This window comes from Eurypyga helias, unplaced genomic scaffold (assembly GCF_000690775.1).
Source record: "Eurypyga helias isolate BGI_N326 unplaced genomic scaffold, ASM69077v1 scaffold16182, whole genome shotgun sequence".
Lineage (NCBI taxonomy): Eukaryota > Metazoa > Chordata > Aves > Eurypygiformes > Eurypygidae > Eurypyga > Eurypyga helias.
This window is the reverse complement of record NW_010238039.1, coordinates 40,177-54,984: the sequence shown is the minus strand read 5'-3', so window position 1 is coordinate 54,984 and position 14,808 is coordinate 40,177. Positions and strand designations below refer to the sequence as shown.

General features: G+C 46.4%; 1 protein-coding gene across 1 annotated transcript in view; it reads right to left on the bottom strand.

The window, feature by feature from the left end:
• LOC104506679 (rho GTPase-activating protein 31-like) overlaps nt 1–14,808 on the bottom strand; it is a 57,133-nt gene that overhangs the window by 20,326 nt on the left and 21,999 nt on the right.

The following is a 14,808-nucleotide window of genomic DNA, read 5'->3' as shown; positions in this document are numbered from 1 at the left end:
CCTGAAGTCACAGAAACCTTCTGCGAAGAAAGGTAGAGTTTTTCTCTCTTTTTTCTTTTCTTTCCAGAAAAAGAAGCAATTTCATTCTAATTGAAAGCATGAGGTAAAGCATGAGGTCCTGGGAACCTCCCCCCTCCCCAAGATAGAGCTCCAGCCTCACTGAATTGTGCCAAAAGGTCTGATTGGCTCGGATAAAAATCAGAGAGGCATTCGCACTTCCATATAAGCCTACATATCCACAGTTTGCTGCTCATAAACTCCCCCAGAGGGGGTATGAAGTTCAAATATTGACTAGATCTGCACACTGACAAAATCTGACGTTGGCTTCAACAGAGCTCCATCCACATAATCAGCCAAAGACTTAACCAGACTTAAAGCTGAGAGGAGCCTGAGGCACAACATTTACATCAAGACCTGGACTCAAAGCATATGTTTAATTTTCCCCCATTTTATAGGTATAGGAAACCCTCATCCTTTTGGTCAGTCCAAGCTTCCCTGTCCCCACTACTATAACAACCACAGCTATAACAATAACAGTAAGAGAGCTCTTCCTTATTAGGTGCTAGAAACTACTGTGTGTTAACGCAATGCTTCATGCAGTCATAAGCACAAGAGTCAGTAAACGCAGAAGTTAACGTTCCCTGCAGTAATGCTGACTCTGCTGCACTGCACATTCAGAAAGCTGTACGGAAGAAAACAGACTAAGCCACACATTTGACTGGAAAGCCAGGCATAGCAATTACTGCCTCTTTGCAACACCACAGAGATAATGCCTCTGGCTGGACCTTCCCTGGGCTCTTCTGCTCAAAGTTCAGGACCATAACGATATATTAACACACGCTTCGTGAGGTGGTATCCAAAGACAGCGCTCCAAGGACAGCCTGAACAAAAACCAGCTGGTACATAACTATTTCTCAAGGGTGCCACTGAGGCCAGAGACAGCTCACGGGTGGACTAGCTCACGGGTGGCACAGGCCCTGGTGAGGAAGTCTCCCAAACTCGTGCCCACCTCACTATTACTGAGCCCAGGTGGTCAGGGAAGTGCTACCCTTCTGCCTCCTGACTCCTACCAAGGGAAGTAAAGAGGTCCTTCTTGTGTGCCCTGACCCTTCTCTTTTGGCCAGCCCAAATACACAAAGTGTCAGTGATTACTTGGAAACCTGAATGATGCAAACAGATTAATTCTCCTCAGTTAAAGGAACAATGGGGAAAATCTGACTTTGTGGTTTTTGGAGCAGGGAACCAGAATGCAGGTCCACTAATCGTGCTGTGTCACACTCAAAGCCCTCGGGCAGATTTTTAAGACCCTCAAGTTGTTGGGCTAAGACTAAGAGTGGAGCTTTTGGCAGGGGCCCTAACATAACAGCAATGTTCATGGGAAACCATGAAAACACCAAGAGAACAGATAACATCTACAGAGTCAAAGCTTCATCCACAGAAGTCACAGGGTTATAGGATTCTCTCCTCAAGGACTTTGGAGGAGAAGGCACCTCAGCGCCTTCCAGAAGGAACATGAGAAGCATTCTTTTCAGTGCCCACAGCACCTACTTCCTAAGAGGATTAGATGATGCAGAAGGAGACAGAGTACAAGTATGAACTTCCCTTAAAAGCCTGCCAAGAAAGGCCCAAGTGACACATCAAGAAATAGGACCTTCCGATTTCTGAGTAAGACCTGGTTATCTGTAACTGCAGTAGATCATATGATCATATGATCTCCTCAGATCATATGATGATGAGCACGCTAGAAATAAAAAAAAAGGAAAGGCACTTTGGGCTGCTTCTTCATTTCTGGCTGGTCAGGCTGTACCATCTTTGCAGCAGGATCTATGCATACACAGCATATTAAGATTTCCTTCTTGGTAGGGGTCTCTGGGAATAAACCTAATGTAAAGAGCAAAGATGAAAGCTAGGCAGATCCAAGTTCACTTCAGACCTATTTAGGTGGGAGAGTAAGTGAACCACTCCATGCTACCTGGAAAAAAAGAATGAATTGAACAGCAAACCTTTTTGTCCAGGAGACCCACATGATGAGGTTTGTTCCAAAATTAAATGGTCTTTCCTACAAACTTCAGATGATGGTGCCTAGCTGCCACAAAAATGGGGTCCATGCCCATGGTGCCCTTTATTACACACTTTTTAAAACCTCAGTGTTAAGAATAAGCACACCAACTAAAAATGCTTGTGCTGATGTTTGTTGTGACAAGCTGACCTCTTGAAAGTAAGATCTATTAAATCACACTATCTTTCTGCTGATTTTTACCTTTCTTTGTGATAAATTAGGTCAAGAGGCCTCAGGCAGATAAGCAAACCTCTTATACACAACCCAGAGAGGGCTAGATCCATCTCTTGAGGACTGGTAAGCAAAAAAAGGGGCTTGAGGGGAATAATCCATAGCAAATGGATAAAATTCAACCTGTTTTTAAAAGTGGGTGAAGACTCCACAGTAGAGACAACCCATAGACTGCAGACAACATGCACTGAGCTCTGCCAGTATCCGTTACTCCAGCCCTGCCATCTTCCCTGCTTTTCCAGCCCTGGGCTTCTCGCATATCTCTGCCAGTGCCCTTCACTCATCATGTACATGACTTCCTGCCATACCAGGTCGTTGGCTCTTATGAAGAGAAACAGCCAGTTACCCAAAATGTGTAGCGGTTTTGTGATGTCAAAAAAACCCAATCCCACATAGGACACATTTCACTTGCAACCAAAAATTACAGACTTTGACCTCAGATCCCTTGAGGTGAAGGGACTGCATCAGCTTCCTGCAAAGCAAGCCCCTAAATGCAGCGCTTGTATGAAACTGGAGCACATTAAATGTTTTCTTTGAGCAGAACCTGCAGCTCTGAAATTCCTGAGCAGCGCTGATCCCCTACAAAGCTGAGCTTTTTGGGCACTTGGGGGAGGTGAGGCTAAAGCAGCAGTGAGCAGCTCCCTCCCACTGCCAGGCGCTTCCGAGGCGGTTTGAATTATTTCTGAGGTGGTTTGAATTATTTCAGATGTGGTTCCTGATGGACCAAAACAAAGGCTGTGATCAAGCCTGAATGCAGGGAGGCACAGACTCCAGCATGTGCTTTACAACAGGATTGTATCGGCATCACAGGGCACACGTAAATCACAGAGCCGCGTCCCTCCTGATGGAAGATCGGGCACGGATGGGGATTGTAGCAGGGGCTGTGCATGTGCGCACGGGCGTAGAAAGGGGTGGGTGGGGAGGTGTCCAATCTTGACACTTCTATAATTAAAACTGTGCTGGAGGTTTAGAATTTGGAAGAGGCAGCTGGTGTCACACAGATCCTGCTTGTTCTGCCAGACAGCCAAACTGTCCTCATTTAAAACTACAATAGAAACCAGATGGAGGAGGAGAAGAGAGCATGGAGCAAGGCATCAGTCAGAAGGGAAATTGAGTTATAAACATACTGCACACAAAAGACAATACTTGTCTTCCCCTAGACAAAAATAAACCAGAAGGGCAGTCACAGTAACTTGTTCCACTCGCTGGATATCACCTCTGAGCTCAGCGTACACAGACATTCATCTTCACCAGTGCCTTTCCATGGCCACAGCTCATGACACCTCCTTTACACGTGTGTGCAGCTCCTGCTAGGTCACATATCGTGCCTCCCTCCCCTCCTCTCCTGATCCCACCAGACTCCAGTGCCATCAATGCACGCTGAGCCTCTTGTCTCCCAGCATTGCTGGGAAGAGGGCATCTCTCCCTTCTCCTGTCCTGCCCCAGCCACGGTGCTACTGCCCACCAGACCTCCCCACCAGCGAGCTCATTCTGCCTGCCTGACAAAGGCTTCCTCTGGCACAGGGCTGAGTATTTTGGATCAAAACCAGGGAGACCTTTAATTCATGCACCTAACTAAGCCACCAAGCAATCCAAGTAGGAAGGAGCACTAGGAAGAGCTGGAGTCACCCATCTAATGGCCAGTGGGAGAATGGCCTCCTGGTCTCCCAACAAAGCCAGCAAAGAGTGAGGAAGATCCTGGTCCAACAGGAAATGCAAGCATTTCCCTGTAGCTTTCAGTGCCACCTTCCAGAAGAAGCTTTTAGTCTCTGTGGGCTACAGAAGGACCCTAGGGAGGAGGTTGATAAGTCAGCCACCCGTAACAGTCACGGTGAATTCTGTCCAGTAAGACATTAGGTGCCTAAAGTCAGCTAACCTGGACTAGGTCACATATTCGGGTTACAAAGGACTGAACTGGACTGAATAGCAGCAGGCTTAATTTTTGCCTATATCCTTCTGTTGTTCTCTCAGAGGGTTCCTTGCCAGGATAAAAATTAGTGACAGAGCTGTGCAGGTCCTCCTGAGTGGTTGGTTTATGCCACATGGAAGAGGTTTCATATCCTCTCTAATTTTATTCTAATTTTAGTTCAAGTAACGGGAGGATAAATTCAGACTTTAATTTCACCTGAAACATCAACTTTTTGATGTTTGACTTGCAAGAAATAGTTTGTTGGAGTTTTTAAAAATTTCTCCCCAAAACGAATCCTGTGCCATAAAAAAAGTTATGAACATTTTTATTTTACCATTTTGGTTTTGTTACGTATTAGTATTTTTAAATTGTCCTCCATTGCCCTCAATAGTAGTGCATACTTCCAATCATGCTATGTCAAAAGTATGACAATAAAGGTCAAAATAATTTCTTGTTTCAATTTAAATGACTAAATCAGGAAATATTTCCTCCCAAAAAGTGTTTCAGTCTGTACTAACCAAGAGCTGTTATTTTGTACAAACAAAAATAACAAAAGTGTACACATTAAGAACACACTAAGTTCACAGTTGGACTTGATGTTCTTAAAGGTCTTTTCCAACCTAAAAGGTTCTATGATTCTGGTATATTAACTTGGCTTCTTAATCACAGGAGGGGAACAGCATTGCGTAAATGGCAACATACTTGAGAGTCAGTATCTCTGATGTGACATTTTTCTGTATTTCCTGATGCTTCCCACTTCAATCACGAGCTTTAATGCTGATTCACTAGATTTTTTTTTTTTTTTTTTAATTTTGTTGATCTTGTCTGATTTTTACTAGGCATAAGGTTGGCTGAGAAACATATTCCAGAGAAGATCAAACTGTTCTCCCTGCAGCTTGCTCAAGCCCTGGTCCAGCACAGCAGTCACAATTCCAGTTTGCCTCCCAGTGCATAGCCCTAACCTGTGGCAGTGAAGGATAAATCCTGCCTTGCCCCCAGGCATCACCTCCTTTGCTATCTGCTGTGTCATTTTCAGTGGTGGCCAGGGATGGCCAGGACCACAGCACCCAAAATCACTGCAGAGGAGCTCTCCTGCTGAGAGATGAAGTTGGCAGAGATGGGCATGGAGAGGGTTTGTGCAGCCTGGATGTAACTGCTACAAGGAGAGAGGGTTCCAGTCTCCAGGATGTCTATGCATACGTTTCACCAGCACTATATTCATTTTACAGAAGAAGAAAAAATAAACTGTCTCACCATCAAATTCCGGTGTTTAGTTTGGCTGTTAGCACTGAGCTACCACAACCCCCTCACGCACACACACACCTGTGTTTGAATAGCGTGAGATAGGTAAACACCACCAAACGGGCTTAAAAACAAGTCACCTTGTTAGGGTCCTCCTCGCCTCTTCCCCTTCAGCTGCCATAAACACAGTTAAAAAAAGACAAGTAGCTGGCACCACGGTGATCCTGCCTGCAGGGACAGCACAACGGAATCACCATACAAGTCACACGCTTCACTTTGGTTTTCCTCCTTCTGCTTCTGTGGGAAACGTCTCTGCAGCACTGTGGAGGTAAGCACAACAGTGCTGTTCCCTGCGATGAAAGCACCGTCCCGAACGCAGTTGTGATTCTGCTGGGTACAGACGTAGGAAAACCAGATCCCGAATCCATCAGAGGCTGTGAGCCATCACCCCCCATGGCCTGAGTGGGAAGCAGAAACGCCGAGCACTATTTGGGATGTGGCACGCTGATTTCAAGCAAATGCATTTCAAGGCATCCCGCAGGCCAGTGTGGGGTTTAATGAAGTCAATAGCACCACTCCAAGGATATTTTCCCCACTGATATTATACCCAGCTTAGGTCTCGCATATCTAAATGTGACCTGCATGAACACCTGATTTTCCAGAGCAGATCTGACAACTGTGATGTTCCAGGCAGAAAGGAAAGAGCCTGCAGCAGACCTGGCCAGCTCAGCAACAACACACATCAAAGAAAGCCTACGAGAAAGCACTGCACAAGAAGATGTTGAATGCTGACTCTCAACCCCAGCGGTCACCGTGCCCCTCTGAAACGTGCCTAGTACCTTGACATAGCTGGCTGATTCTGTCATGCAGGCACTTTTGAGAAGAGGTTGCACTAAATACTAGAATAATTTTGTTAGGAAAACATCCTGCTGTGAGTTTCCTGGAAAAAAAAAAAAAAGGACCAGATAACCGAACAGGATATCTCCACTCCTAACTTTCATGTCTCTGTGGTGCAGGCACTTTGGAAAACAGTGGCTGAAGTTCTGCAGGGCAGGTCAATGAGCTGTGCCTGTCCTCAGCTAGCCATTCGAATCCTAACAACTCTGTTCCACAGCAGATTAGGGTGGACATTGTACAGCATTTTGTTCACCACAGCACAAGCAATTGGGGTAGGTCATTCTGGAGGCAGGGGTCATGGGACAATTTATGCTGTCTCAGGAAGGGGACTCGGCTCTAAGTATAGGAAAGATTAGAATAGTTTTGAAGCTGCATATAACGAATTAACCTCCATCTCAGTAAATGTCTAGATACTACGAGGATAGGCAGGCTGTGAGACAGGAATTCTGCCATGAACCTCGCTCCTGACAACACATACTAAAACCACTACCAAACCCAAGGGCTGCGTCAGCGCTGATGGAGTGCAGGAGTGAGCAGGGCAATGCCAAACGTGCAGCCCAGGAGAGGCAGGAGAAGCAGCCTGCCAGGGAAGAGCACAGGTAAGTGTTGAGTGCTGAGATGGACAGACGGCGATGTAGGCTCCATTTGAAGTCCCCTGAGTGCCCACTGTCCTTCATCCAGATAATTAAAAAGCTTATGGACCGCAGGTGTCACACTGTATCATGTTTTCCTTCCTTTCTCAGCTCTCTTCTTAAGCATGGACACCAGCGTAAGCCATGCTAACCTACTCAAATGCTGGCAACAAAGCAAGGGAAATATATGAACTTCATAAAGTTTTTCTTCCTCTCAACAGATTTTTAGATATCAGGAAGAAATTCTTCACAGAGAGGGTGGTGAGGCACTGGAACAGGTTGCCCAGAGATGTTGTGGATGCCCCATCCCTGGATGTCTTCAAGGCCAGGCTGGATGTGGCTTTGAGCAACCTGGTCTAGTGGAAGGTGTCCCCGCCCATGGCAGGGGGGGTGGGACTAGATGATCTTTAAGGGCCCTTCCAACCCAAACCGTTCTGTGATTCTATGATTCTATGACCTATATGTCAAAGGGCTTCAGAAGCAAGTTAGAAAACAGTGCACAGTCTCCATCTTTTACCTGAGCCTGGCAGCTGATGCAGAGTTGCCCACTTTCTTGAAGCCCCAGACTTACTCTAGATGTGACTTGTAAGCTATTTACACCCATTTCTTGACTGTAAAAAGAGTGTAGAAACCAACATCCCCCTTGACATGTGGGAACTCTGACATGGGATTCTTAGGATGCCAGAATCTGGAGAAAGGCAATTCAAGGGGATCAACTTATGTGTTGATCCTACCTGGCTGTCAGTGTTAGCTTGTTCCTTAGTCCTTTCTGACTCAGACTGTAGTGTCCTAGGCAATAAGGATTCCAGATTTCTTATTATAAGGAAGCCTTCAGAACTGTTAGAAAGAATCTCTGGATGCTTAGATCTTGAGGTGCATCTGAAAAATATCAGCTCCTAGTTAAACAGTATTGAAGTCCTTTGTGCTGTGCCTTCCACAAACACCACCTCCATACACTGATATCTATAGCAACCTCTATGGGATATAGAATTTGCCTGTGGTTTCTGTGCTGCTGTGTCATGCTATGTCACTGTTAGACAGATCCTTAGTCCACTTTTTGTAGTGATGGCATGCAGGTGACAAAGCAACTGATTCCCAAATAGATGGTCTTGGGAATCTTCAGGAAAAATGATGCTGCTGTTAACCTGCTGGTGCAGAGACAGAGTGAAGCAAGGAGCTGGGTAATTGTCTTATCAACTCTGGTGCTGCAGCAAAGTGAGCTTTTCTGCAGTTCTCTCTGTGGTTCTTTTCTTGGAAATCATTGTTGTCCCTTTGAATGTGCAAAGGTAGGCTGGGGGTCCATCAGCACTCATGGTTCTCCTTCCATGCTTGCTGCACAACACATCATTTACAAGCATGTATGACAGCCATTCCCAAGCTTTAAAGCACACATCCAACTGTGCCAGGAATGGTAGCGCCAATGGGCTCAGGTGTGTGAAAGGGAGAACAGGGGCCAATCTCCCCTCTGAGAGCCCACGTTAATGTTTGGTAGCAAGGCACAAAGCAACTGAGAAGCTGGTCCTGGACCAAGCTCTCTCATACAGATTAAATATTGCACAGATGAATCTCACAGTACTTATTTATATCTTTTCCCTTCCTTTTATTTTGCCCTCTGTCACACTGATGGACTGATGCAGACTGACACTAGATTATGCAGCAATGTTCTTTGACTCGGGCCTCTCACTGATCTTGCCTCCAGGGCTCTCCTAGTGAAGAGCGGATACAGCAATTTCCAGAGGTTATTCCAAATGGGCTGTTTTATGGATAGTCAACAACTTAGGGCAAAGAGCAGGGAAAATTGCCGAGGATCATTATATATCACAGACAGACAGATGAGGAGCCTAAACACAAACCCGTAAAGGCTGCAAATGAGAAGTGAAAGGCAAATGAAAACAGACTTTTGAGAAAAAGTAAATAAGGCTTTATGATGTCAATCTGATTGAAAACAAACATGCGAAGGCACTAGCAATAATCAGTCATTATAGTCTGAGGCCAAGCACCACAAAATCCATTCCATCTTTGCTCAGTTGCTGAGCATATATTTAGACTGAGTGTTTGCATTGCAAGGCTGTCTGGGCCTGACCCAAAGAATGGCACTCACACAAAAAATCCCATTGAATTCAGCAGTATTTTCCACAGGGGAAAAAAAAAATAATCTGTTTGTTCTACTCTTTCTTACCTCCTACCATGGCATGCAAATATTAGAAAACAAGGTGAATGATAGAAGCATTTTCACCAGCTTTACAGAGGCATAAAATGATGGTGTGAGGTTCAACACAGAGCAGAGAATTAAGACTGCTGCTGGCAGTGGAAGATCACCTAGAAATGCTCCTCCCAGCCCTGCTCAGAGGAGGCTGAAAACAAGTCAGTCTTTATTTGAAGAGGATTAAGCTGTGGGTGACTCGGATTGCTGGTGTTTGTCTGGTAAAATGAAGTGCTGTTTCACCCATCCTAACTAATGCCCAGGGCATACAATTGCCACAGCCTGTGGGCTCCGTTTCTGTGTCCGAGCAGCATGGAGAAAATTCTGCCAGAAGCAGCTCCTGCTCTGAGACACAGACCTCTAGACATAAATAAATCTATATCTATGTACAAATATCAACATATATAGGTGTGCATACACATACATGTATGAATTTATTTTTACATATGCAATTGTACTCATTTATATGTATATGTATGTGTGAGAGGTTTCATGTGCATTACCAGGAAATTCTTCTTACAGAAATAACTTTTTTTTTTTTTGTAAGTTGTCAATCAATGCCTAATACATAAAAGTGGTGTTTTCAAAAGATGCAAAAGTCTGCTAGGCTGATGTCATAGGTCTGGGGGTTACATCACTGCATGCTTGTTGAAGCTTGCTCAGACAGACGGAGAATCAGCCATTGCCATGGACATTTCCCATGCTCTCCTGACGCAGGCAAAATGCATTTAGCTAGTGCATTTCCCTGCATGCTGCTGCTGCACTGAAGGCCTTTCTGGGTGAAGTACTTGTTCTTATCCAAGGAAAGCTGTCAGTTTGGGGTGGATTCCTCAAGTATGCATGGATTTCTACATCAACAAGTCCAGAACCAGTCCCAGTGGATTAGGTTTCACTCAGTAGCTTAGTTAAGAAGGGTAGCCCACGTGATATGGATCATTTTAGCTACACCTTTTCATCTCCAGAGGCTGCAGTCCCCTAAAGTGTACCTTACAGCCTTAGTCACAGGGACCTTATTTCTTTTCCATACCCCAGGGAGGGTAAAGAGTTCTAAAAGAAGCTGCCAAACAGCCTGGCTTCAACATCTGGATGTGGTGCTGCACCTTCAGGGCTTCTTTCAGAAACAGCAGGGAATACAGCACTGCTCCATCTGCCAGCCTTGTGGCAGATCAACACGTTGCATATGTTGCAAGAGGGCAGCTCGCTCGCTGTCCAAAGCCTGCGAGAGCCATCAAGGACAGCAGAGGAGGCAGAACAGCATTTGCAGATGGTGTCACGCAGCCTCCCGGACTTCTAGAGGCTGGGCTGGGATTGTTTAGAAGAAATTATTTCCTGCCCTGTCTACCTCCACCCCAGGATGTCGGCACGTAACTGCTGAGATGCACCCAGCGCGTATGGCATGGTTTCTTCAAGGCTGACCGGCAAGGACCGTGCCCATACAGCTGTCTGCCAGACTTTGGTAAGGGTGCCAGAAACAAAGTTCTATCAGAAGGTCAGTGATAGAAAGAGGCCCTATATGGCTTTTACAGGCCCTAATAAAAGAGGAAAAGCCGGATAAAATATTACAGCGTGATGCCATCTTCTTATTCCCCGAACAGGCTTCTATCCCCTCACCTAGTAAGGACAAGTCAGGATATCTCCCTATATGCTACTCTTTGTGTTCCCAAGCTTCCAGAAGGAGCCGTTGTCCCCATGACTCTTCTCCCACACAGAAACCCCCACTCTGATTCCATAAGGAACACAAGCCCTCCCCTCCTCTCTCAGTAAATGTGCATGCCAGGGGTTATCAAGCTGAGGGTCATTCTCAGTGCTAACAAAAAAAAGCAATATCCAGCTGTTACTAAAGCAGTAAATCCAGTCACTTCGCAATTGCACTCCTCAGTTTCCAAGCCCCCAACAGATTCCTGAAACATTCCATATTCTCCTCATTATTTTGTTTTCCATTTGGCACAGGCTCCAAACCAGTATGAAGAAAAACAACCTTTTTTTATTTCCCCTCCCCCTCCTTTCTTTCCCCCCCCTGTGCTATCTCTGCTCCAAGTCAGGCCAGGTAGTGCTTATCATTTCCTCTGCACTGCAAACACCAGCGTGCACAGGTTTCCTGCCGGCGAGCCCCAGACCGCAAGCCGACATTGTTTTCAGGGCCCCCCTCGCTCGGAGGCAGGAGCAGCTCTGCCGCACAGCGCTTCCTGTTGATGTCAGGCCCCTCTTCCTCCCAAAGCAAACGGGCTTCCTGCAGGCATCTGTGTCTTTTTCCATGAGGACTAGCAGGAGCCATTTTCCTACACAGAAGTTGTGAAAAAATTAAAAAATAAAAAAGTAGCTGGGGACAGGGATCTAATGGGGAGGAGCAGGGTGGACTTTTTTTGTGCCTAGCAGAGTTGAAGAACATCTGGGGCCCCTCTCAGTGAGGAGGAGAGAGAAGAGATAAGAGGTCAAAACAATAGAGCTATGTCTCGGGGATGACGGTATTTGCAAGTACCAGAGAAATCACTTATTAGCAGAGAACATCAGAGACTAATTACAGCTGCCGATTTCCCACTGCTGAGGAATGTAAGCTCACAAAAGAAAAGCTACAGCCACGGCCCCCGTGCTCCAGCGGTGCTGTCATACGCTGTGGGGGATGCCAAGACCTTTACACCAGACCACTGCCCTCATTTTTATTCTTTCAAATGGCTCTACCACTGCCAGCACTGTTTCACCAACAGCGGAGAAACCGGACGATGATTGCAGAACACGACTCACGCCAAGCTGAAGCACTTCAGCTCCACAACATCCCACTGCCCGAGCCAATGCCCCAGCAGAGAAGGGAAAACCCAACCAGACACCATTTCAGACCTTCCCCGGTCCATGGCATTCAAGGGTTGCATTTGTCCCATTAGAAAAGCTGATGGGCTTGTCCCAGCTCCCCCCAGGAAGTTATCAGTCTGCTGCACAGTGTAAGAAACAGACCAGGAACATGGGATTACAGGCTCCATCATGAGGGGGACACACAACATGAGGAGCACAGCCAACCATGGCATCAGCATTGCCTGGACCCCCACAGCATTTCAGCCACACGGCCCCCACATCCTCCCCCACAGGGTGAGGAGACCTGTTCTCCTGCAAGCAGAGGCTTCCCCTACCTGGAGTATTCCCTGCCTAGGGAATGACTGGGGAAATGGAGTCCTCCGGTATTTTCTGTATCATACCCAAAACTATCGCCAAAACGGGTGGGTGGGGAGGCGGTTAGCAATGACCAAATGGGTTATTAGGTCCCCTAGCAATAACCAAAGCACGACCTGCCCCTTAGAAAGTCAACTACTGCTCCTCATGGTTCTCTGGGGATGAGTTTCACGTGTATTTCAACATTGTTATAATACAATTTCCTCCTTCTTTTCCTATCTGCTGCCTGGTCACCTTCCTGTGCCAGTGCAGGAACTAAGGAAAGGGTTACACTTCCAATCTCTGGATGTAAATTGCCACAGAGGCTGACAAAATTACTCCAGCTTTATGCAACCGTAGCCAGCAGCAGATGTGGCCCCAGGTCTGGCAGAGCTGGCAGAGTTGCAGGAGAGTGACTGGGGCTTAGTTTTCCTCAGAGGCAGAAATTCTTACTCAAGGTGCAATTGCAAAATCTTGACGGCTGGTGCGGGCAGAAGTTGCAAAGTAAAAGAGCCCACCTACATTCTCACGGCCTAAGTCGGCCAAAGCCCCAGAAGTTCGCAGTTCTGACATTTAGGGGAAGATGCACCCTACATGGCTAAACTCAGCGGGAGTGTGCCACTGCTCCCACACCACGGCGAGATGGGGGACCGGGAGAGGAGACCTCCCTGCGCTTTTGAGGGAGCTCCAGCCTCCACAGTGCCCGTGGCTTTTCTGGAAGGTGCCTATCATCCGACACTGAAACCTGTGAGCGCTTTGCAGGATGGAACCCTATTTCCAAAACTGCTCTTGGAGAAAAACCACACTTTTGGTGACAGAGCGTGCAAGAGAACCAAGCTCCACCGAGCTCACATTTTCCTGTCTCGCCCTCCCTCTCTTTTAGTACGGGTTGTTATTCGTGAATGAATTACCTCAATCCCTCTTAAGCAATGTACTGACCAGGAAAAGGGCGTTGGGATTATTAACGGAAAAATCCTTGAATCTTTTAGCCCTGTAGCATGGCTACAGTTACAAGGAAAACAGGATACCATGCTGCATGTGGGGAGGAGGAAGAGAAAAGGAGCAGAAACTAATGATCTGCAGGGACTGAGTCGCAAGGAGGAACAAAGTGGTGGTGGTACACAGGCACAGCTGGCCCAAATTACCTGGAGAGAAACGACTGCGCACAACAGCCGTCTGCACCGGGTGTAAATATCACCCAGGGAAAGGGCTAGTTCTGGATGACCGAGGGATTGTAACTAGGAGCGACTGCATGAAATTATGGAGGGAACTTTAGCTTGAATGGTAGGAAAAACCTCTTAAATATGAGACAGTGTCATGTTGTGGACTTGCCTTCTCACGGGCGGGGGTGGGAGCCCTTTAAAATTAGGGAAGTGTCCTGCACAGGCCACTGTGACAAAGACAAAACAATCTCACCAGCCTTCCCACGTTGCTATCAGGCGAAGCCCTTTAAGCCACGGCGAGATCCCTTGGAAGAACTTGCTGTGTTAATTATAAAGGAAAGCATATAGTGCCAGCACTCACTACAACAAGGGACAACCGCAACCAGCAGCTGGAGTTTAAATTGGATACTAAAGCATGAGGGAAGAAAGGCTACTTGAAAATCTTCCAGCAGAACGATTTTCCAGTGGGAAAGTCTGCATTTCACAGAATCAAAATGCTTCCCCGGAACACAGGGATTCAGTTCAATCTTTCCACCAAAGGAACGCTTAAATATTTTGTTTCTAGAAGGTGAAATATGTTCACTTCCATATCACCATTTTCAACATTTTAGAGAAACTTTCTACTTTTTTATTCAAATTCTGGATGGAAGTCTTGCAGTAGGGGAAGATGGAGTACAGAACAAGACACCTGTCTCATTAGAGACAGGAACCGTCTCTAATGGATATCAAGTGATATCATCAATGGCTGGCTAGTCTTTACTCCTCTTTGTACACTTCTGGGGACAGCAGCACTGCTCCTTGCTAGCCGGAGCACAGAATACTGTGTGTGTTTCTCGTCAATGAAGGAGGGAAAAAGGAGGCGAGTGTCCTAGGGTTTGCTTTTCAGCCCTCGGGATACAAAAAACCACCATTTGAAATCTTGTTTGTATCTCACGTCCCCCACTGCGAGGATAAAACCTCAGCACAGTCTCACAGAATGTGCTTCACTTCCATCAGCAAAAATCTAACCTCTTGGCAAGGAGTCATGAATTAACAGGGGATAAGTATCATTCTCATCCCATAGGTGCAAAAAATGAGAAACAGAAATGAGTCGGCAGCCTGAGGTCATGCAATGAGTTAGTGGAAGAGCTAAGGTTAGAGCCCCATGGCTTTGATTCCCGCTCCGTAACTAAACCACATGGCCAGTTTGCCTGTGTCTGAACTCCTGGTAAATAGAAACTTACCTTCACAAGTTCAGACGTTGGTAAAGCACACAGAGACTCCAACCGGCTTATCAGAATCACTGACCCAGAATGTCAAGTTAAAAATCTCATACAGATGTCTTTATCTGG